The 21,529-nt window shown below is 49.6% G+C and overlaps 1 non-coding gene across 1 annotated transcript; it reads left to right on the forward strand.

Annotated features, from left to right (window-relative positions):
* The first annotated feature begins 16,580 nt into the window (after positions 1 to 16,580).
* On the forward strand, positions 16,581 to 16,653 carry TRNAK-UUU (transfer RNA lysine (anticodon UUU)). The gene has a single exon. It is a non-coding gene; the product is annotated as a tRNA-Lys (tRNA).
* The last annotated feature ends 4,876 nt before the right edge of the window (positions 16,654 to 21,529 follow it).

Genomic DNA, 21,529 nt, shown 5'->3' on the forward strand with positions numbered 1-21,529 from the left:
GCCAGTTTGGTGTAGTGGTTAAGTGTGTGGATTCTTATCTGAGAGAACTGGGTTTGATTCCCCACTTCTCCACTTGCACCTGCTGGAATGGCCTTGGGTCAGTCATAGCTCTCGCAGGAGTTGTCCTTGAAAGGGCAGCTTCTGTCAGAGCTCTCTCAGCCCCACCCACCTCACAGGGTATCTGTTGTGGGGGGAGGAGTTAAAGGAGATTGTATGCCACTCTGAGACTCTGATTCAGAGAGAAAGGCGAGGTATAAATCTACGTTCTTCTTCTTCTTCCTGTGCATTCCTGCTCCCTGCTTACGCTAACATATTCCATCAATTTTTGTTTGGTCTCCAGCAGCTGTTGATTCTTTTTTTTTTTCTATACAAATGCCAGGTTTCTGAAAGAATCTTACAGGTTCACAAACAGCCATGTATTATTCAAACGAGGTCAAAGGGGAGGCCTTTTTTAAATTTGCTGTAAGTGCATAACAACAGGAAGCAAGAGCTGGAGGGGGTGAAAACGACCCATATTTCATCCCCTTCCCAACTGGGTGTGCTGAGTAGTCTAGATACTATGTTGTTAGGCAAGTTTATGGGGGGGAGCTGAAAGCGATTTGGGCAAAGTGATAGAATGATAGACTTTTTTGTTCTCTTTTGGCTCGTGCATAGCTATAACATAAGAATAAAACATATCCCCAAATGCGAGAGGGATAAGCTAGTCATGGGTTGGATCCAGCCAGCTCTTTCACTCCCTCAGTTTGGTGTAGTGGTTAAGTGCATGGACTCTTATCTGGGAGAACCGGGTTTGATTCCCCACTGCTCCGCTTGCACCTGCTGGAATGGCCTTGACTTAGCCTTGGCTTTCGCAAGAGTTGTCCTTGAAAGGGCAGCTTCTGTGAGAGCTCTCTCAGCCCCACTCATCTCACAGGGTGTCTGCTGTGGGGGGAGAAGATATGAGAGATTTTAAGCCACTCTGAGACTCTGATTCAGAGAGAAGGGTGGGGTATGAATCTGCAGTCTTCTTCTTCTCTTACCCTGTTTCCATCCAGCTCCCATCCCATAATCTCCTGCATAGTTTTTTTGGAAGTCAAAATGGTTCTTCTGCCTTTTCACCAGCAGGAAAGCTGGAGGGACCCAACCCATTATTATTTTTTTAAAAAATCTGCATCGTATCTATTGTTTACCAGCAGGGCTTTTTTTGTAGCAGGAACTCCTTTGCATATTAGGCCACACACCCCTGATGTAGCCGATCCTCCAAGAGCTTATTGTAGGCCCTGTACGAAGAGCCCTGAAAGACCGTGCAGGATTGCAAATGGGTAAGATTGGCAACTGCCCATGTATGCAAATTCTTTAGAGAACCAGTGTGGTGTAGGGATGAAGACTGGTGAACTCTAATCTGGAGAACCCAGTTTGGTTCTCCACTCCTCCACAGAAAGCCTGCTGGAGAGATCTTTGGTTAGTCACAGTTCTCTCAGTTTCACCTACCTCTCAAGGTAGGGTTGCCGATCCCCAGGTGGGGGCAGGGGATCCCCAATTTGGAGGCCATCTCCCCGCTTCAGGGTCCTCAAAAAATAGGGGGAAGGAGGGAACTGTCTGCCGGGCACTCCATTATTCCCTATGGAAACAGATTCCCATAGGGTATAATGGAGAATTGATCCACAAGTATCTGGGACTTGGGGGGGGGGTTGTTTTTTGAGGTAGAGGCACCAAATCTGCAGCATCACATCCAGGGCCTTTCCTCAAAACACTCTCCAAGTTTCAAAAGGTTGGACTCGGGGTCCAATTCTATGAGCCCCAAAAACACAGGTGCCCTTATCCTTCGTTATTTCCAATGGAGGAAAGGCATTTAAAAGGTGTGCAGTCCCTGAAATCTGATGGCTAGAACTCCCTTTGGAGTTCGATTCTGCTTGTCACGACCTTGCTCCTGGCTCCACCCCCATGTCTCCTGGCTCCACCCCCAAAGTCCCCAGATATTTCTTAAATTGGACTTGGCAATCCTATCATGAGGTGCCTCTTATGGGGGTAAGAAGGGACAGCGATTGCAAGCTGCATTGAGACTCCTTAGGATAAAGAAAAGCAGGGTATAAAAGCCATATCTTCTCCTTCTCCTTCTTCTTCTCCTCCTCCTCCTCCTCTTCTACGGTGGTTTCCTTCTTGTGGAATGGCCAGTTTAAGAGGATCAGGAAGGCTCCCATGCTTCTTTTATTCTGCAGAAGGTGCAAAACAGAAATGTTTTAAAGGCTATTTTAATAAAGGGATCAGAACTGAAGTGGAGTGGAATCAACCAGAAGGGTGTCGCCACAATATAGACCAAGATTGGATATAGTCCAAGATTATGGTCCACTGCAATGATTATTTTTAGATACATCTTGCTTTGGTCTTCTGCTTTTGTAATTCCACTCTACCTTGTCTACGGAGTTGTAGTTCACATTGTCTACTAATTCTATTATGTGAACGAGTAGGCATCAATATGGCAAATGAGATTCAACATTGGCAAGTGCAAAGCAATGCACATTGGAGCCAACATTGGAGTGCAAAGCAATGCACATTGGAGATTCAAGTGCAAAGCAATGCACATTGGAGCCAAAAATCCCAAGTATAAATACATGTAGGATCTGAACTGGTGGTAACCAACCAGGAGAGACATCTTGGAGACATGGTAGATAACTCACTGAAGATGTTGACTCAGTGTGCAACTGCAATTTTAAAAAAGGCCAACGCCATGCTGGGAATTATTAGGAGCGGAATGGAAAACAAATCAGCCAGTATCATAATGCCTCTTTATAAATCTATGGTGCGGCCTCTTTTGGAATAGTTTGTACAGTTCCAGTCACCACACCTCAAAAAAGATATTATAGCATTGGGAAAGGTGCAAAAAAGGCAGCTAAAATGATTAACGGGATGGAACACTTTCTCTATGAAGGAAGGTTAAAGAGGTTAGGGCTCTTTAAGCTTAGGAAAATGATGACTGAAGGGTGACATGACAGAGGCTTACAAAATTATGCATAGAATCAAGAAGGTAGAGAAAGAAGTACTTTTCTCCCTTTCTCACAATACAAGAACTCCCTGGCACTCAATGAAACTGATGAACAGTAGGTTTAGTAGAACAGACAAAAGGAAGTAATTAATGCATAGAATTCACTGCTGCAGGAAGTGGTGGCAGCTATAAGCATAGGCAGCTTCAAGAAGGGACTGGATAAACATATGGAACAGAGGTCCATCAGTGGCCCTATAGATGGAACACTATGTTTGGGACAGTGATGCATTATATTCCTGGTGCTTGGGGGCCACAGTGGGAGGGCTTTGGGTGTTCTGGCCCCACTGGTGGACCTCCTGATGACACCTGGGTTTTGGCCACTGTGTGACACAGAGTGTTGGAATAGATTAGTCTGATACAGCACAGCTTCTCTTATGTGCTGTACTCCCCAGTGTTCCCTCTAAGCTGAGTTAGCGTGAGCTAGCTCAGTTTTTTAGCCTCCGGCTCACACATTTTTGTCTTAGCTCAGGAAGGATGACCCCAGAGCACAAGAATTGATGCAGCAGCTCACCACTTTAATGCCAGCAGCTCACAAAGTAGAATTTTTGCTCACAAGACTCTGCAGCTTTAAGGGAACATTGCGTCCTTGTCCTAACTCACTGGATGCCTTACGCAGCATGACTGCATTAAAAAAAATAAAAAACCCTGCAACCCACCTTCAGCCTCAGCGAAAAAGGCAGGTTATAAACAAAGCCAGCCTAGCTATCAATCACATGCCCTGCTGCCGCTTTAACTGAGCTGGCATGATCCCTGATGCAGATCCATGGAGGAGAGGTCCATCAGTGACCATTAGACACGTTGATGAAAGGGAACGTACACATTGAAAGGCAATCAGCATCTGGAGGCAGAGCCAGAAGACAACATCAGAGGCGTCCGCAGCCTGTTTCTTGGTCCTCCAGGGCAACTGGTTGGCCACAGTCTGAGACGGGATGCTGGACTAGATAGACTTCTAGGTCTGATCCATCAGGGCACTTCTTAGAGTCCTCTACCGCTGGCATGCCGCAAGCCACTATGCATGTATCATTAATGGGAAAGCATCTAAAACCAAGCTGGCCATCTCATCGGAGAAATTAACCATCGTTATGCTCAGGCCTTGAATTCAGCAGGAGCTCACAGGAGCGCAGCTCCTGAACCTTTCTGAGGGTTCCCCTCTTCCTCCCCACCTACCTTGTCCATTGAATCGGAGGTGCAGCTGCATAACAATCCCTGGATTAGGAGAGTGGGCAGCCAGCCAGTCACCAGGGGCTTTCCCACACCCCCAGCAGTCCTCATTAACCCCTGGAGAAGCCCGCACCACCCTTTCTCCACTTCTTATGTGATTGTGGGCGGTGAGTGGCTTGCTGGCCTTCTGACGGGAGTGGGGGTGGCCAAGGAGAGCCCCAGGTGAGCAAGGCCTGCTTGGGCTGGCTGGATCTCTAGGCAGCCCAAGCAGGCCTCACTCCCCTGGGGCTCTCCTTTCTTCCGTCGGGTTGCTTTTGGCTGGTGGGGGGCAGCATATGCTAATCAGTTATGCCAATGAGCTCCACCACCTGTTTTTCAACAAAACGCCCTCTTGTTATGCTGACCTATGGGAGGGAAGGCAGCCTGGTATAGCGTGATATCACCAGATCTCAGAAGCTAATCAGGGTTGGTGCTTGGATGAGAGACCACCAAGGAAGACGTTGCAGAGGAAGGCAATGGCAAACAGCCTCTGAATTTCTGTTGCCGTAAGTCAGTCGTGACTTGACCGCACTGTCCATTCACACATGTTAAACAACTACGTTTGACATGCAAGCAAAAGTCACCTATGAAAGCCCTGGTCCAAAATTTAGTAGTGATTGCAATCATTGGTGTGATGCAGGGATTTTTTTTTTTCAGGAACACAGAGGAATGCAGTTCCAGCTGGCTTGGCAGCAGGGGTGTGGCCTAATAGGCAAATGAGCTCCTGCTGGGCTTTTTCTACAAAAAAACTCCTGTCTGAAACAATGGTGATGTCAGGGGGGTGTCCTAATATGCAGATGAGCTCCTGCTGGGCTTTTTCAACCCAAAATGCCCTGTGCGAAACAATGGTGATGTCAGGGGGTGTGGCCTAATATGCAAATAAGCTCCTGGTGTTTTTTTCCTTCAGAAAATGCCCTATGCGAAACAATGGTGATGTCGGGGTGTGTGGCCTAATATGCAAATAAGCTCCTGCTGCTTTTTTCCTTCAGAAAATGCCCTGTGTGAAATCCAAAAAACTCCTGTCTGAAACAATGGTGATGTCAGGGGGGTGTCCTAATATGCAGATGAGCTCCTGCTGGGCTTTTTCAACCCAAAATGCCCTGTGCGAAACAATGGTGATGTCAGGGGGTGTGGCCTAATATGCAAATAAGCTCCTGATGCTTTTTTCCTTCAGAAAATGCCCTATGCGAAACAATGGTGATGTCGGGGTGTGTGGCCTAATATGCAAATAAGCTCCTGCTGCTTTTTTCCTTCAGAAAATGCCCTGTGCGAAACAATGGTGATGTCGGGGTGTGTGGCCTAATATGCAAATAAGCTCCTGCTGCTTTTTTCCTTCAGAAAATGCCCTGTGTGAAACAATGGTGATGTCAGGGGTGTGTGGCCTAATATGCAAATGAGCTCCTGCTGGGCTTTTTCTACAAAAAAACCTCTTGTCTGAAACAATGGTGATGTCAGGGGGGTGTCCTAATATGCAAATGAGCTCCTGCTGGGCTTTTTCAACCCAAAATGCCCCGTGTGAAACAATGGTGATGTCAGGGGGTGTGGCCTAATATGCAAATAAGCTCCTGCTGTATTTTCCCTTCAGAAAATGCCCTGTGTGAAACAATGGTGATTTCAGGGGTGTGTGGCCTAATATTCAAATGAGCTCCTGCTGGGCTTTTCTACAAAAACAAAGGCCTGGTGTGAGGAATAAACTGGGAGATATACTCTGATTTCCTTCCCAAGAAATGCTTTGGAGCCAGCCTGTTGTCTTTTTATTCTGACTGTCTCTTTTCGGGAGTCAAACGTATAATGTTTTGCGTTGGCCAATGCATAATTTACCTGATGCCTATTTGAGGATAAAAAATTATATATACAAAAAAGATCTAGACGATAGCAAACACTTGATTAGCAAAGTCTTATTCAAGCCCTTGTTTGAAGGGGAATCAAATAAACATGCGAGTCCTCCCAGCCCCTTTCCTTGGAGCTTTCCCATCCGACCCCTAAGAAAGGGAAAGGAGGCTGTTAATGGGACCTGGGACTGCAGCTGGAAACAGAGAAATATGAATGATAGATGAAAATGCATGTATTAAATATAAACTTGAAACAATGTGAGGAGGCTACCAGAGAGATGATATTCCAAGGTGGTCAGGACCCTCCAGAGACTCTCTGGAGGTTGCTTGACATAAACAGAGGAGATTTGACAATGGGGCTTCCTTGAAGCACTACAGATATCTGCCTTTTTCCCTCAAAGCTGACTCCCTGCTAGGCAGGAACAGAGAATCTCTTCCAAACAGAGACCAGCCATCCAGAATCACACAGGAGCAGACAAATGTGTTTTTTGGTTTTTTTTTCCAATTTGAGTAAGATGACTGTTTAAAAAAAGGAAATGCATCTTTCACCTCTTGTTCCCATCACGCATAACCAGAGAAGGGCAGTGGTTAAGAGTGTCAGGCTAGTGTCTGCGAGGTCCAGGTTCGAATCCCGACTCATGTCATGGAAGCTTGCCTGGAGACCTTGGGCCAGTCACGTGGTGCTTTCACATGGCGACTGTTCGCGGGTAGGTTTTGCTATTTGTACACAGTCAAAACCCAGTTGCAAAGCGCGTTATTTAGTGTGTGTGAACACACCCGCAGTCTGCCAGCCTAACCCACCTCGCAGGATTGTTGTGGGGATGAAATGGAGGATGTGATATTTGTTCAAGAGGGTGCCACTGCAAGAAAAGCCCCGATCCAAGTTTCAACCAACAGGGAGTAGGCAGGGTAGGCAGCTGCCTGAGATGCCATCAGGTGCCCCCTTACTCTCCTACACTCTTCAGAGACTTCCTTGGAAGCCTTCAAAGAGTGTGGCTGTTTTCAACCCAAAAGCAGCGGGGCACCTCTGAAACACTGCAGTCTTTGAAGAGCGTGGCATTTTAGCGGCCCCCTGCCGCTTTGGGCTTGAAAGTGGCTGAGCGGTGCCTTCATGGAAAGGTGCCCCTCGACTGCTTTCATTCCAAAAGCAGCCAGGTGCCGCTAAAATGCCACACTCTCTGGAGAGCGCAGTGTTTTAGCAGCACCGCGGCGCTTTCGAGTTGAAAGCGGCTGAGCAGTCCCTTTCCATGAAGGCACTGCTTGGCCGCTTTCATCCCAAAAGTGGTGGGGCAGTACTAAAACTCCTCGCTCTTTGGAGGCTTCAAAGGAAGCCTCCGAAGAACCAGGTCACCCTGCACGATGATGTCACTTTGTGACATCATTGTGCCGGGTGAAGTAACTAGAGCAGGGGAGGAGGTGTGGCACAGGGATCTACCTGCAGCAGCAGAACCCCTAGCACTGGGCCTGCCAACCAATCATATGTTAGCAAAAGAAGGGATATAAAACCTGGTTTTGTACCCCGCTGAGGTCCCTGTCTTGCCCAAATTTTCATCCCCAAATTTCCATACTCCAGACTCGTTCTGGCATCCTGACCCCCACATCTTCTGCTGGTTGCTAGGGGGGAACATGGCAACCCTATTCAGAAAACGTACAGGGCAGCAGAAAGACCTGTTTTAGCGTTCCTCAAATTAGTGCTTTGGTTGTCCATGTACTGTTTTTGCAAGGCAGTTCCAAGTAGAATTACACCCTTCTAAGTCCCTTGAAGTCACTCTGTTTAGTATTGCACTCTTGGGTGTATTGTAAACTACTCAAGGCCTGCCCAAAGAGAAGTAGGAAACTGTATGTGCCAAATAATAAAGTCCAAAACAGAGAAGACTGGCACAGTCTACTTGTTTCAGTTTCCTGAGGTCAGTCGAAGTTTTCCATAACCTGTCCTTGACAAATTCACTGTTCCTGCTTCACCTTTTGGAAGGAGGTTGGAGAAGGTTTTTGCAACTGTTATTGGATGGAAGTATTAAGGTTGCCAATCCTCAGTTGGGGGCGGGGGATCCCCCTGTTTGGAGGCCCTCCCCCGGCTCCAGGGTCATCACAAAGCAGCGGGGGGGGGGGGGAGGGAGGGAAATGTCTGCTGGACACTCCATTATATGAAGACCCATAGAATAAAATAGAGAATTGATCTGTGGGCATCTGGGGCTCTGGGGGACTGTTTTTTGAGGTAAATGCATCAAATTTGCAGCATAGCATCTAGTGCCTCTCCTCAAAACACCCCCCCAAGTTTCAAAAAGATTGGACCAGGTGGTCCAATTCTATGACCCCCAAAATAAGGTGCCCCTATCCTTCAATATTCCAAATGGAGAGAAGGCATTTAAAAGGTGTGCGGTCCCTTTAAATGTGATGGCCAGAACTTCCTTGGGAGTTCATTTTTGCTTGTCACACCCTTGCTCCCGGCTCCACCCACAAAGTCCCCAGATATTTCTTGAGTTGGACTTAGGGTTGCCAAGTCCAATTAAGAAATATATGGGGACTTTGGGGGTGGAGCCAGGAGACATTGAGGGTGGAGCCAAGATCAAGGCTGTGACAAGCATGATTGAACTTCAAAGGGAGTTCTGGCACATTTAAAGGGACGGCACACCTTTTCAATGCCTTCCTTCCATAGCAAAAAATGAATGATAGGGGCACCTTCTTTTAGGGCTCATAAAATTGGATCCCCTGGTCCAATCGTTTTGAAACTTGGGGGATATTTTGGGGAGAGGCACTAGAAGCTATACTGAAAATTTGGTGCCTCTACCTCAAAAAACAGCCCCCCCCAGAGCCCCGGATACCTCCGGATCAATTCTCCATTATTTTCTATGGGAATAAATCTCCATCGGGAATAACAGAGTTCCCAGCAGACATTTCCCTCCCCTCCCCCTGCTTTCTGATGACCTTGAAGCGGGGGGAGGGCCTCCAAACCGGGGGATCCCCTGCCCCCACCTGGGGATTGGCAACCTTAGTTGGACTTGGCAACCCTAGGAAGTATTCAGGTTCCTACATTTTCTGCTGGACTCTTTGATGCTGAATCTTGGGGCCGAGGGTTATTTTTGTCTCTATATGCTTGTGATTTGTGGTGGGTCCCCCAAGTTTTTGAGTCTGTGGTCCCCACTGGAATTCTCACACAGGCTGGTGCAAGCACAACTACAAAATGGCTACCCATGAGAGTAGGCTTCCCAATCCCCAGGTCCCAGAGCGGGATCCCCCGGTTTTACAGGCTTCCCCCCTCCCCCAGCCAGCTGGTTGGCGGGGGAAGCCCTGCCCCCACAACCATCATGCACCTCCATGAACGATTCCCATAGGGAATGATGGGGAATTGATCCGTGGGTATCAGGGGCTCTGGGGGGGCTGTTTTTTGAGATAGAGGCACCAAATTTTCAGTATAGCATCTAGTGCCTCTCCCCAAAATACCTCCCAAGTTTCAAAAAGATTGGACCAGGGGGTCAAATTCTATGAACCCCAAAAGAAGGTGCCCCTATTCTTCATTATTTCCTATGGAAGGAAGGCATTTAAAAAGATGTGCAGTCCCTTTAAATGCGATGGCCAGAACTCCCTTGAAGTTCAATTATGCTTGTCACACCCTTGCTTTTGGCTCCGCCCCAATGTCTCCTGGCTCCACCCCCAAAGTCCCCAGATATTTCTTGAATTGGACTTGGCAACCCTACATGAGAGACGGGGCTGTGTCCATGGAGGGAGCCCCAATTGCAGGGGTGAAGAAAAGTAAAAAACACACCACGAAGGAGGAGCGACGGCAAAACAAAACCAGTGCTGTTGCGGCAGCTGCAACGGAAACAGCATTCTTTTCACCTGCACCGCAAATCAGATCTCTGCTGACCAATCAAAAAGCCTGGGTCACCTGGGCCCACCCATTTTCCGAAAGAGCTGGCGGGCAAAATGCCAGCAGGTGCCACAGCGCGAATGGCAGCACGCCGGCAACCCCTGAATGTATGTGAACACTTCAATGAGTATGTAGCACATTGTCTGCCGTTACACAGTTTGCAATGGGTGAGGCTTTCAGTGGCTGGGAGCTTAGAATAATTAGATTTTTATATTATATATTAGAACCAATTTTCTAAAAAGCTTCTATTTAAAATATGCATATGGCGGTTTATTTCAGAGTTGATGAATACGCTCCTCGGGTTGAGTGAAACTCTTTAAAACTTCCTACCGAGAAAGAAGAGTTATTTCTCCCCAACACTTTAGAAGCAGGCTTGGTAAGCCATTTCCAGATGAAACCTGGCAAGCCCCCTAGCCAGCCATGCGATTGCTTTAAAAGAGGTGGGTGGGTTGGAAATGTGATGGGGAAACCATCAAAGCGACTCTTCCCAGGCATTCCCACAGGGCACTAATAGATATCCCCAATGCTCTCTTCTGGCACATGCAAGCAATCAATCTACATTTGCTTTAAAAATAAACACAGGGCTTTTTTGTGGTAGGAACTCCTTTGCATATTAGGCCACACACCGATGTAGCCAATCCTCCAAGAGTTTACAGGGCTTTTTGTACAGGGCCTACTGTAAGCTCTTGGAGGATTGGCTACATCAGGGGTGTGTGGCCTAATATGCAAAGGAGCTCCTGCTACAAAAAAAAAAGCCCTAATGATGGAGTGGCAGCATTTGAACAAACCAGTGAGCTATACCACACAATGAAATGAGATCCCACTATCCCTCGGTCCAGATGGGCTTCGGAGGCGCAGCTTTGTTTGATGATGATGACGATGGTGATGATGATGATGATGATGATGATATTGGATTTATATTCCACCCTCCACTCCAAAGAGTCTCAGAGCGGCTCACAATCTCCTTTATCTCCCCCCCACAACAGACACCCTGTGAGGTGGGTGGGGCTGAGAGGGCTCTCCCAGCAGCTGCCTTTTCAAGGACAACTCCTGTGATAGCTATGGCTGACCCAAGGCCATTCCAGCAGCTGCAAGTGGAGAAGTGGGGAATCAAACCCGATTCTCCCAGATAAGAGTCCACGCACTTAACCACTGAACCAGTCTGGCTCTCACCAGACAATCTCATTGCTTTGTTCCACTGTAAAGTCATCAAGTTGTTTCAGGTCAGAAACCAGAATAAAAGAGGTCTGGGGCATGGAGGGCCATATTAGAGGGGAGATACTCTTGGTGTTCCCTTTCCTGCAGTGGCTAACAGCCCCGTGGCACAGAGTGTTAAAGCTACAGTACTGCAGTCCTAAGCTCTGCTCACGACCTGAGTTCGATCCCCTGTGGAAGCTGGGTTTTCAGGTAGCCGGCATGAGGTTGCCTCAGCCTTCCATCCTTCCGACGTTGGTAAAAAGAATACCCAGCTTGCTGGGGGGAAAGTGTAGATGACTGGGGAAGGCCATGGCAAACCACCCCATAAAAAGTCTGCTGTGAAAACGTTGTGAAAGCAACGTCACCCCAGAGTCGGAAATGACTGGTGCTTGCACAGGGGACCTTTCCTTTCCTTTTCCTTCCTGCAGTGGCTACGGTGAGCCAGTCCACCAAGAATTTTTGCCAGGAAGGATAAAGGACTTCTTCCAAGGAGAGGAGTGGCCTTCTTGCCGCTTCAGTTAGGGAACATGGCTTCCTGTTCCTCAGCACTCCCCTCCTGGAGATGGTGGGCCTTTGTCATAAGAATAGGGCAGCAGAATAATATACTGTGCTGACCACAGTTATGGAATGCCACACCAACAGGGAGGCTGTGTACGAAAGTACCACAAAAAAGCTGAAGGGCACACAACCCAAAGTCTGTTGCAAAATGATGAAACAATGAATAACGAGACCTGATATTTATTGCACATGCTGACTCACTGAACACACCACTTGAGTATTGGATACTGTGTGTGGAGCGTACGCTCCGTTGTTCTCTTAATTGAAGATTCCAAAGGCTTAATGAGCCAGTTTGGTGTAGTGGTTAAGTGTGTGGACTCTTATCTGGGAGAACCGGGTTTGATTCCCCACTCCTCCACTTGCACCTGCTGGAATGGCCTTGGGTCAGCCATAGCTCTGGCAGAGGTTGTGCTTGAAAGGACAGCTGCTGTGAGAGCCCTCTCCATCCCCACCCACCTCACAGGGTGTCTGTTGTGGGGGAGGAGGGTAAAGGAGATTGTGAGCTGCTCTGAGACTCTTTGGAGTGCAGGGCGGTATATAAATCCAATATCTTTTTTTTATATAAATCCAATATCTCAATGAAGGCTCAATAAAATTCCACCATAATCCACATAATATCCAAATGAAGTTTAAAGCATGTCCAAAAGAGTCCCAAAGTCCACCGTGGGATGTACCAGCGCAACAGTACACCGGTAAGTTTCTGTTTCTCTGTTTGCTTCGTCAGGCGCATGCGTACTTCAGGTCAGGTGCATGCGTACTGCTGATGCAAATCACAAAATTCTCAGGAGTCAATGGCTGGATCTTATTTGGACTACGGCGGAATTTTATTGAGCCTTCATTGAGCCTTTGGAATCTTCATTTAAGAGAACAACGGAGCATACGCTCCACACACAGTATCCAATACTCAAGTGGTGTGTTCAGGGAGTCAGCATGTGCAATAAATATCAAGTCTCGTTATTGATTGTTTCATAATTCTGCCGCAGACTTTGGGTTGTGTGCCTTTCAGCTTTTTTTTTGGACCACAGCTATGGCACAGTGACACCTTTCAGCTCCCCCAAGCAAACAAATAAAGACTTCAGTGACAGACAAGAGCGTGGACTAGGAACAGTTGTGTGTTATGACTTTTGGTGTGATGGTAGAAATCAGCAGGTGTGTCTCCGTTTTCACCTGAGAAGCATTGGAAGACAGAATGGGTAAATTTCAGCACAACCATGTACGTTCTTTTAGTGTGGCTTTGTTATGGCATAGCATCCTTTGACAATTCTTGTACCCAGGAGTCATTTCTTAGAAAAAGAGATGCCAGAGCTCATTATCACAACTCATTTGTATATGCCACATCCCCTGACATCATCGGAAGGTGTACTAAATTATACCAGCTCAGCATCTACATGAAAATGCTTCTTGAATTAGGATGGTCATCATAAAACCTTACTCTCATCATACTTTTTAAATTCCTTTCTTCTTTGTGGCCACAGTGGAATGATGATTTCCATCTGTCTGTTTTATATGTTTTGGTTATTTCCCCCTTTTTTGTGGGGAAAAATATTAGAAAGTTTGCCAAACCTTAAAGTTCAGCAAAATTATCACAGGAGGTTTAAACAATGGAGCCAGGAAGCAAGTATTTATTGGGGGGTGGGGGGGCGGGGAAGGTAAGAAAGAAAGAACGCTATAATAAAGTGGGTTCCATGCAATGATGAGGAGAGGTGGTAGTGATCATAGCTCTTTTATTAGATACAGCATAGTATAGCGCCGCACTCAAAGACTGAAGACTGGGCCAACTATATATAGAAGAAGAAGACTGCAGATTTATACCCCACCCTTCTCTCTGAATCAGAGACTCAGAGTGGCTTAAAATCTCCTATATCTTCTCCCCCCACAACAGACACCCGGTGAGGTGGGTGGGACTGAGAGGGCTCTCACAGCAGCTGCCCTTTCAAGGACAACCTCTGCCAGAGCTATGGCTGACCCAAGGCCATTCCAGCAGCCGCAAGTGGAGGAGTGGGGAATCGAACCCGGTTCTCCCAGATAAGAGTCCGCACACTTAACCACTACACCAAACTTTTCCTGCGCTAGCATGCTATTGGACCATTCAAACCAGCAGGGGGCTCATGATTGGAGCAGGACAGCAGGGATTTGGATCCTTCTGCCCATTGTTCCTGAGTCCCCAAGCTCAGTCCTACAGGCTCCAATGAGCCAGGCAAGAATTCCATATATTTGTCACAATATATATTTGTTACAATTCCAATCACATATACAATACACACAATAAAATGTAGAGGTTCTGGAGCTCTGGTTCTGCGAGCTCCTGCCCCAAGTGAGGCCTGCTTGTATCTCTCTTTCCTTGCAGCCAGACTTTTTTTCAAGTCAGCCACAAATTAGTGCCCTTGTTCTCCACACTTGGATCCCAGCCATTAAAAAACCAAAGCAGAGTGACCCGTGCTGGCCCTTTGGAATTCCCCTCTGGATCTTCCCCCCCCCACCCATTAAGCCTCATTCCTTGAGTGCTCCGTTTCCAACCATTTCCGCACCTACCTTTCTTCCCACCACCTTTTGACCTGCATCTCTCCAGCTGACACACGGGGATGTTCAGCTCCGCGCATGGCTGTCAAAAGCCGAGGGCTCTCTCTCACTTTTTGCATTTCCATTAACTGGTGGGCCCTATAAATAGCATCCCCTTGACCTGCTCTGAACGGATGGAGAGCCAGAGCGAAGGGGTGGGCAGAGGGTGGGCGCTGGGCAGGAGGAATGGGGCGGTGGTGGTGGGGGCTGCATTTGGCTCATCCGTTCACAAGCCGTGAGGGCAAAATCAAAAGAGACGACAGAATATGGCTCTCCTTGTCACGCGTCAAGCCCAGGGGCAATGCCTGGGAACAGGCAGATTTTTCGAGAATTTGCAGCCTTAGCCAAACATTCACCTGTTACTGAAACCCAGGGCTATTTTTGTAGGGAAAAAACCAGCAGGAACTCATTTGCATATTAGGTCACACCCCCTGACATCATTGTTTCACATAGGGCTTTTTTGTAGGGAAAAAAGCCTAGCAGGAACTCATTTGCATATTAGGCCACACCCCCTGATACTAAGCTAGCTGGGACTGCGTTCCTGTGCATTCCTGCTCAAAAAAAGCCCTGCTGAAACCTTTATTAGGCATTTGTTGATAAGAATCCAGATAATAGGAAGCAGGGGGCGCATGCAGTGGTTAAGAGAGGCCGACTCTGATCTGGGGGGACCGAGTTCGATTCCCCCACTCCTCCTCTCCGTGAAGCCAGCCGGGTTACCTTGGGCCAGTCCCAGTTCTCTCAGAACTCTCTCAGCCCCACCTACCTGACCAAAGTGCCCGTTGTGCAGAGGGGAAGGGAGGGCGATTGCAAGCTGCTCTGAGGCTCCTTAAGGTAGGGAAAAGGGGGGAGATAAAAAAGACTCTTCTTTTTCTACTTACAGGGCTGCTGATGGGGTGTGTGTGGATGGGGTTATCAAATTCGGGGCCTTGGTTGCCCTGGGGAGCCTGAAATCCAGGCAAAGTGAAAGCGTGCCTGCTTCATTTGAGCCACTGGGGGGTGTTCTGGTTGGATGGGGGCTCTGGTTGTGGGATTGTGAGGGCTCTCCGCAGCCTTGTCTACGCAGAGCTCTCTTTTTTTTTTGTAGCAGGAACTCCATTGCGTATTAGGCCATACATGTGATGAGAGCCCTGTAAGCTCTTTGAGGATTGGCTACATAAGAGGGGTGTGGCCTAATATGCAAATAAGTCCCTGCTACAAAAAAAGCCCCATGCCTACTTATTTCATTTCTCTTCACAGACGCCTCACCACACTCCCGAGAACACCACACTTAGGGTTGCCAACTTCCAGGCTGGTGTTTCTAAACGCCAGCAGTGCCAGAAAGGGCTGGATCCATGTTTCCTGTGGTTTGGCGTGTGCAGAAGGAAATATGATTTTACAGATTTTGATGAAGTCCAGGGGTCATTTTTAGAAAAATAGGTGGTGGGGCCAATTAGCATAACTCATTAGCATATGCTCCCCCCCAGGCAAAAGCAATGTGATGCAAGAAAGAAGAGCTCCGGGCAAGCGAGGCCTGCTTGGGCTGGCTTGAAATCCAGCCAGCCCAAGCAGGCCTCACTCACCTGGGGCTCGCCTTGGCCGCCCCCCCAGTCAAAAGGCCAGCAAGCCACCTGCAACCCCAAATCACATAAGAAGCGGAGAAAGGGTGGTGCGGGCTTCTCCAGGGGTTAATGGGGGCTGCTGGGGGTGTGGGAAAGCCCCTGGTGGCTGGCTGCCCGCTCTCCTAATCCAGGGATTGTTATGCAGCTGCACCTACTATTCAGTGGACAAGGAAGGTTGGGAGGAAGAGGGGGAACCCTCAGAAATGTTCAGGAGCTGCGCTCCTGTTTGCTCTGGCTGAATCCGAGGCCTGATGAAGTCCATGCAAGAACCATGATGGTGTCAGGGGGATTCATGATTTGGATGCATGTCTTGGCCTCATGAAGCTGGGTCTCTCACTTTTGAAGTATTCTTAGGGTTGCCAGCTCCAGGTTGGGAAATGCCTGGAGATTTGGGCGCTGAACTTGTGGAAGGGGGGTGAAGAGGGGAGGGACTTCAGTGGGGTGTAATGCCACAGAGTCCATCTTCCTAAGCAGCCATTTTCTCCAAGGAACTTCTCCAGTTGAAATCCCAGGAGATCTCCAGCCACCATCTGGAGGCTGAGCAACCACATATGAAAAAACATTGTGTACCAGGGGTGGCCAAACGTGCTTAAGGTAGGAGCCGCATGGAATCAATGTCAGATGTCTGAGAGCCGCAAGACATGAACGTCAGATGTCTGAGAGCCACAAGATGGAAGGCAGGCAGGCAAATAGATGGCAAGGGGTGGGTGAGAGGGAGAGATGGAAAGAAAGCGACTTTAAATAGAGCCCAGATAGCTCAGTTGGTAGAGCATCAGGCTTTTAATATGAGGGTCCAGGGTTCAAGTTCCTGTTCGGGCGACCGTATTTTAGGGGAGGGACAGTGGCTCAGTGGTAGAGCATCTGCTTAGTAAGCAGAAAGTCCCAGTTTCAGTCCCCCGCATCTCCAACTAAAAAGGGTCCAGGCAAATAGGTAGAAAAAACCTCAGCTTGAGGCCCTGGAGAGCCACTGCCAGTCTGAGTAGACTACTGACTTTGATGGACCCAGGGTCTGATTCAGTATAGGAAAAGGAAAGGTCCCCTGTGCAAGCACCAGTCGTTTCCGACTCTGGGGTGACGTTGCTTTCACAACGTTTTCATGGCAGACTTTTTACGGGGTGGTTTGCCATTGCCTTCCCCAGTCATTTACGTTTCCCCCAGTCATTAAGATGGGTACTCATTCTACTGACCTCGGAAGGATGGAAGGCTGAGTCAACCTGGAGCCAGCTACCTGAAACCAGCTTCCGAACTCAGGTCGTGAGCAGAGCTTAGGACTGCAGTACTGCAGCTTTACCACTCTGCACCACGGGGCTCTTATACAAACACAATACAAGAGCACTATACAGAAGTGCTGTTTGCACGGTGCAATAGCAAAAGTCCACAGTGTGGGTTAGGTCAATTTCTGAAATTCTGGTCTGTTTCCTGTAGTTCTCCTTATGCTCCTCAGGGGGTGATAACACGCCTCCCAGGCTTGATACAAAAACATGTTTCAAGACAGTCTGAAAGGCAGACGTGTTAAGTAATGACATGCTAAGGTAAGTAATAGATCCACGTGGGCAGCCGTGTTAGTCTGAAGCAACAGAACAAAGCAGTAGACAAGTGCACCTTTAAGACCAACTAAGTTTTGTTCAGAACGTAAGCTTTCGTATGCTCTAAGCAGACTTCATCAGACAAAATTGGAATGGCAAGCCATCTTTAAATATAGAGAAAGTGGGCAGTGAGTTGGTATGTAGTCATGGGAATGTTTTTAGCAGATTAAAAGAATCACAAATTGGGGTCTGTGTTTGTTTGTTCGGCCTTGTTAACTGGCCTGTAGCAGCAGTGGAGGGTGATAAAAAGGAGACATGTCATGGGTGTGAAGTGCCCTAGTAGTACACAGCACTCTGCATGTGCTCAGAGGCTCGACCACCTTCCTGGGATTCAGGAAGGCGAGAAGCCTCAAATCCAACTATTCCTCTGCGGAGGGCCATCAGAGGATGGGGGTGACTTCCAAAGGTGCGGGGTGGTGGTGGTGGCGGACTGGGTCTAAAAATCTTACACTGTAAGTTTTGTATTTGTTGGTAACCACCCGGAGGCCAGCAAGCCTAAGATATGAACATGGATGTGATCTTGGAATTGACAGTGGGGTCTTTAGGTCTGCATGTAAACATTAGTAGATCCACACTATTTTTTTTTTTGAGCCACTATGAAATTGTGAAGCTGTGATTTCCTTAAGTTTATGAACAGGCAGCTGACCTGTGATTTGATGACGGATGGGGGGAAGGTATGAACCCCCCCAAAGGCCATAGGGTTGCCAACCTCCAGGTGGGACCTGAAGCTCTCCCAGAATCCCACCTGACTTCAAGGGGACAGACATCAGTTGCCCTGGGAGGGAAAGGCCTGCTTTGCAGGGCTGGCTTCTACCCTGTTGGGGTCCCTCCCCCATCCACACCTTCCCCAGGCTCCACCCCTAAAAAACCTCCAGCCATTTCCCAACCCGGAGTTCGCCACCCGGATTGCATAGATAAAACAAAGTGTTTTCTGCTCCCTTCCCCTCAGCACTCTGCATGCGCTCAGAGGCTCAACCACCTTCCCGGGATCCAGAAAGGTGGGAATTCTCCAATCCAACTATTCCTCCGTGAAGGGCCATCAGAGAATGGGGGTGACCTCCAAAGGTGGGGGGGGGCGGCAGACTGGGTCTAAAAATAGTTGTTGCCAGGAGACATTGGGGGCCTACCCACAACTATACGGCTATCATTTAATTTGTATAAGAAATGAATTTAAAAATTCAAAAATTGAGCCACTTGTGGGAAGGGCGGGATATAAATTCTAAATAAATTCTAAATAAAAAAATAAAAAAATACATAAGTAGAAAAAAGGTACAATTACAACTATTGCAAAACAAATGCATATTTTTTTTTAGCAATTACAGTGTACATCTATTATACATATTACTGGCCGTATACAGTAGATACTAAATGTAAATACAGGTATTGTTTTGTGAATATGTAAATGCAAATATGATATTGTTTTGTTTGGATGTGGTTTATTTATTGTTGTAAAGTTTTTAACCTTGTCATTTGCCCTGAGCCGCTTGTGGGATACGGCGGGGTATAGGTCGAAAAATTAAATTCAACACTAAATTGCATTTTCCCCAAGGGAGCTGATCTCTGCTCGCTGGAGATCAGTTGTAAAGGAGGGAGAGCCCCAGGCCTCACCTGGAGGCTGGCAACCCTAAACACAATGTAAATTCTAGCTGCATTACAGTACTAATAATGGGACTTCTATTATATTTGCAAGCCGCTAAAAGGTCACTGAGATTTTAAACATCTCGCCTAACGTTCAAGGGGGCCCCACCACATCGGGGCAAGCTCGCGGCCGCCCGCCGAGCAGACGGCTCTCCAGCCCGCCTCCCCCCTCTCCAGCCCGCAGCCCCGATTAGCCATTCCGCACAGCGGCAGGGGCTGAGCGCCGAGGCCCCGCCTCCCGGTCCTTGAGCGACGGCCCGCCCGGCCCGTCAGGAGTCCGCCGGGGCGCGGGGGGCGGGGCGCCAGTGCCGGGGTGTCCAATGGGGGAGGACCCAAGGCGCCCCGCCCCCTCGGCTGGGCTTCTTGAGAGTTGGAGCAAGAATTTCAGCCCAGAGCGCGAGAGGAGCCGGAGCGGCCGCCCAGCGAGGAAGCAAGCGCCTCTCGCCGGCTGCGCACGAAGAGGCGGAGGAGGCGGCGGCGGCGGAGGGGATGGAGTAGCCGCCGGCCGAGGAGGAGCGGCGGGACCTGAGTCGCCTCGCCCTTCGCCTGGATTGCCGGAGCCCTTCGCTGCGCCCTGCTTGCCGGAGCGCCTCGCCTGGATTGCCGGAGCCTGCCGCTGGGCGTTCCATCCAGGAGCTCTGCCCGGATCGCTGGGGCGAGCGCGGCGAGGATGGTTCCCCCGGACGGCGCGGGGCATCCCTTCGCCGGACCCGGGGCTGCTTTGGCCCCGCCGGAGCAGCAGCAGCAGCAGCAGCAGCGCCGCTCGCCTCCGGGGGACCGGGACGACGACCGCCGCCGCCCCCGCCGCCGCCTCGCCTAGTGCCCCCCCCCCTCCTCTCCTCTCCTCTCCTCGCTCCGGACCGGGGCTCCAGCTGCGCGTCGGGGGCGATGGGCACCGTGAGGGTGGCGGCGGCGGCCGGCGCGGATCCTGCCCCGGCGGATGGCGATGTAAGCGCGAAGTTGGAGCTGGGGAGAGGAGGGGAGGCTGCAGGAGGATCGCCCTGGTCTGCCGCGAAGGACCCGGGAGCTGCTCAGAGGGGGAGAGGAGAAGGGGGGGGGGGGTCCCTGCCATTTGGGGGGGGGGGCTGGAGGTTGTCGTCTCCGCAGCCCCCCTGCCTGCCTGCCTTGCAGTGGGATATTGCACGGGGGGGGGGATATTGCACGGGGGGGATATTGCACAGGGGGGGATATTGCACGGGGGGATATTGCACGGGGGGGGATATTGCACGGAGGGGATGGGATATTGCACAAGGGGGGGGGGGGAGATGTTGCACAGAGGGAATGGTACCCATCCCCGACACATCACATCGCCCGCTTGGGTTTTTTTTTTTTTAAATGCAGATGGAAGAGCAGGGCTTCTGACCAGGGCCAGCTTCTTTTCTCTCTCGCCTCCCCCAACCAGCCTTCCCGCTTGCTCGGCTCCCCAAAGGGGCTCTGAGCCCAAGTCGCTACCTCCCCCCCCCCCTTTTTTTTTAAAAAAAACAGCCCTATTCGATTGCAGGATCGACGCCTGCTTAAGCGGCTCCTGGATCGACCAGCCTTAGGAGCGGTCCGGCATCCCTGGGCTGCGTCGCCCCTTCCCCCATGAACGACACCCTTGCCGTTCTCGAGGGATCTTTCCTTTTTAACCTGCCCTAAAAGAGCTTCAGTCTGCCGTTTTCCCTTCGTAAACATCTGGCTCCCCCGTTCAGGACTTGGTCCTCTTCCCTGCTCTCCTTGTTTATTTGAAGTTGAGCCCTTTTTCTCAGGAGCGCAGTCGACACACAGGCACGCAGACGCCTTGCAACATCTGGAGAAGGTGACATTTCCCCCTGGCTGGCGGGGGTGGGGGGGTCAGAAAGGAAACCCCCCCCCCCCCTCGGTTGTCAGTGGAGTTAAGAATGGGAAGAGTAGCCGGCCAGGAGTGCTGCGAATGCAGCCGTTGGAAGCAGAGGCAGTCTGGGTCCTGGTGGATCTGTCGCACTAGAATGGGATGGAAAACAGTGAGAGGAAAGGCAGAGGTGGCGTGGGGAGGGGAGGGGATGGCTCCGGCTAGGGGATTGAATTGGGGGAGGGCAGGAGCCATGCGACTTTGCATTTGCGCTTAGGATGCAATGCACGGAAAGTTGCACGGAAGGGAAAGCCTTGGCGAGGAAGGAGTGAATATTCTGTGATGTGCTGAAGACCGATTGGGAGGGAGGGGAAGGAGGATTTGCTGTTTTCCCCGTCCCTGTCCTGCAAGCAGTTAATTTCCTTCCCGCTCTCGGTGCAGCAGAGGCTGGTGAGTGGAATGGTTTGCTCGAGCCAGAGAGGGAAGGAGGCAGGTGGCGGGGGGGGGGGGGGGCGCTGTTCGTTTGTGAACATGCTCGCCTGTGTGTTGCCGAAACGTGGAGCATGACTTGGCAGCTGCAGCTGCTGTTGGTTGGAATGAGACAATAACACTTGTTTTCTGTTTTGTTTTTGTTGTCGTTGTGATTGCGTTGACAGTGGTT

This window comes from Heteronotia binoei, chromosome 3 (assembly GCF_032191835.1).
Source record: "Heteronotia binoei isolate CCM8104 ecotype False Entrance Well chromosome 3, APGP_CSIRO_Hbin_v1, whole genome shotgun sequence".
In the NCBI taxonomy this organism is placed as follows: Eukaryota; Metazoa; Chordata; class Lepidosauria; order Squamata; family Gekkonidae; genus Heteronotia; species Heteronotia binoei.